At 41.7% G+C, this 3,310-nt stretch overlaps 1 pseudogene; it reads right to left on the bottom strand.

Moving 5' to 3' along the window:
* Positions 1-2,498: 2,498 nt before the first annotated feature.
* LOC102145022 (small ribosomal subunit protein uS13-like) lies at positions 2,499-2,959 on the bottom strand (annotated as a pseudogene).
* Between the last annotated feature and the right edge of the window lie 351 nt (positions 2,960-3,310).

Genomic DNA, 3,310 nt, shown 5'->3' with positions numbered 1-3,310 from the left:
AAGCATTAAAAATTGGTACTTCTGTCACCAAAGACAGCAATAAAACTGGGGGAGAATTGCATGGGGATAAATAATTTCCACTTATTTATGTTCATTAGAAATTGCCAAACAGATTCATTTACTCAAAAAGACAAGTATCCCCAAGTTGGGAGGTGTCATGTTCCACTAAGAGGAAATGTTTCTTATGACCAAATTAAAACACACAACTATGGGAAAAAAGGTTTATTTTAGATGTTGTGATAACTGACTCCCAGCCATAATGCTCCAACTGAGCATTAGTAATGAGGGTTTCATTTAATAAGGTTGATTTTCTTTAACAAAGCCATATTAAATGGAATAGAAAGAAAAAGTAATGTTTGTGTCAATGAAACAGGCTTTTGTGGCATCACAGCCAATGACCATGGGCACAGACAAAGTAGAGGGGCTGGCATCAGGGAGCATCTAAGTGCAGCCATAGAAGGCAGAGCTTTGGCACAAGCCAAATTGTGTACTCCAGAATTGCCTCTGTACTTGCGGCAACGATAACCTACCTGTTCCCACTCCTTTTGGAAAGCTTGTGGCTCCTTTGAAGCATGGCAAGTGTCCCCGCCTTCCCTGGATGAAGACAGGTTGGTCCACTGGGAAATGGCTGCTGCTGATAATGCAGGTATGAACTCTGCAAGACACAGGAAAGTCAGTCTTTGCAAAATAGACCAAATGTTAAGAGTTCATGGGAAAACATTTAAAATAAAACCATGATCTCTTTCTAAACAATTATAACTTACATGCAGAGAAGAAAGTAACTTGGACACTCCTTCCATCTATCACAAAAGGAGATGTAGGGCCTTCTTCACTCTTTAATAAAGCTCCATTGTTTTTTCATGATTTTGCTTTATAGGGCTTAAATTAAAGGGAAATTACACTACGGAGAGGCGACTCTTTTCTTTTAAAGCTTTTACAGCACCTATATTGGCAAACTCCCTTGTGGGTCAGTGCTTGTTCTGAGATGACTTTTTTTTTAAACTAAAAATATTTCAAATCATTATCATGAAAAAAACAACTACAGGGCAAGAAGTAAACTACCGACTGGGCTTGATGGCTCACACTTGTAATCCCAGCACTTTGGGAGGCAAAGGCGGGTGGATTTCCTGAGGTCAGGAGTTTGAGACCAGCCTGGCCAACACGGTAAAACCCCGTCTTTACTAAAAATACAAAAAATTAGCCGGGCATGGTGGAGGTTGTCTGTAATCTCATCTACTCAGGAGGCTGAGGCAGGAGAATTGCTTGACCCACAGAAGCGGAGGGTGCAGTGAGCTGAGATCGCGCCATTGCACTCCAGCCTGGGCAACAAGAGCAAAACTCTTTCTAAAAAAAAAAAACAAAAAACAAGAAGTAAACTACCATAATGCCATATAGTTTTACATAAAGAATGTCCCAGAAATCTTAGTGCAATCCCCTAAGACAATCAATACATGTCTTGAATTAACTTCTCTTTTAAGCACCCAGAACATGCTAGATATGTACCATCCTCGGGCAAAGAGAGAACACGATCACTCAAATTCTCTTGCATCATGCTGGAAGTGGTTGGCCTATCCCCAAAGCTTGAGGGTCTGGTAGGCCCAATTGTTCTACTGACTCTGGAATAGAGAAACTTTTACGTCAAAATTTGCCTTCTTTGGTAAGGGTTGTAACCTGGTATTTTCAGTTATTTCATTAAGGTTGCCACATAATTATAATTGAAGAAAACATAGGGTTCATTTTTAACCTACTATTACAAAATTCTTCACTTCAGAAGTTGTTATTAGAAAAGAAAAATTAGCCTTTTAACAAAAACGAAGTTTGAAAAGCATTATCAACATATAGAACAGACACATGACTTTTAAACTTACTTTGTTATATAGGAAAGACAAATGAGACCTTAATCCTTTAAGAAATGCTTCTGAGTATCTCCGTCTTCATTTCCATGAAATTTCTTTTTTTTTTTTTTTTGGAGACGGAATCTTACTGTGTCGCCGAGGCTGGAGTGCAGTGGCCGGATCTCAGCTCACTGCAACCTCCGCCTCCCGGGTTTAGGCCATTCTCCTGCCTCAGCCTCCGGAGTAGCTGGGACTACAGGCGCCCGCCACCTCGCCCGGCTAGTTTTTTTGTATTTTTTAGTAGAGACGGGGTTTCACCGTGTTAGCCAGGATGGTCTCGATCTCCTGACCTCGTGATCCGCCCGCCTCGGCCTCCCAAAGTGCTGGGATTACAGGCTTGAGCCACCGCGCCCGGCCATTTCCATGAAATTTCATAAGGACATCAGTAATAATATAATGGTGTCTCTGAGCCACTGTTTCAGCAACGTGTGGGCTGTTTATTTTTTTCCCCTTTACTTTTCTTTTTGGTGACAAAAAGTGTATTAAATGCCACAAATAATCTTATTAATCAATTTTTTAGCTGTGTAAAAATGTGAGTTCATTAGAATGAGGGTTTTTTTTAAAGGCATACAAGCTATTTATTAACAGACAAAGCTTACAGGCTTATTTCTTCTTAGACACACCCACGGTGCGGCCACGGCAACCAGTGGTCTTGGCGTGCTGGTCTCGGACGCAAAGGCCCCAGAAGTGGCGCAGCCCTCTATGAACCCGAATCTTCTTCTTCAGTCGCTCCAGGTCTTCATGGAGCTTGTTGTCCAGACCACTGGCTAGGACCTGGCTATGTTTTCCATCCTTTACATCTTTCTGTCTGTGTAAAGACCAGTCTGGGATCTTGAACTGGCATGGGTTCTGCATAATGGTGATCACACGTTCCACCTTATCCTCAGTGAGTTCTCCTGCCCTCTTAGTGAGGTCAGTGTCTGCTTCCTCAACACCACATGAGCGTATCTTCTACCCACATCCTTAATGGCAGTGATGGCAAAGGTTATTTTCCACTGCCCATTGATGTTGGTTTCAGGTACTCACAAAATATGCTGGAACTTTTCAGGGATCACTAGAGACATGGTGGCAGCACAAGCAGAGGCAGGCAGGCAGGCCTCCTGTGGAAGAGAGAATTCGTTTATCCAAAACCATGTGTACTAATCAGAGTAAGATTTAGTCCAAATGTGGGTGACAAGTACTAAGTTTCTGCAAACACAAGCTATAGGAGCATCAGGCAGAAACTCAGCAAAAGCCTCCTTTAGATGGTGAAGATTATACTAAGATTTAAATGATGAAAAAGAGTTAACCAAAAGAACTAGGAAACAAAATATTCTACACAAAGGGAATAGCCTGTTCCAGAGTCCAGAAGTGAGAGTTAGCACAGCTTATTAGGAGTTTTGAAACTACAGCATCATGGGAGAATGGCAAAGAAA

This window comes from Macaca fascicularis, chromosome 3 (genome assembly GCF_037993035.2).
Source record: "Macaca fascicularis isolate 582-1 chromosome 3, T2T-MFA8v1.1".
NCBI lineage: Eukaryota > Metazoa > Chordata > Mammalia > Primates > Cercopithecidae > Macaca > Macaca fascicularis.
The sequence above is the reverse complement of the archived record's forward strand: the minus strand, read 5'-3'. Positions and strand labels throughout refer to the sequence as shown.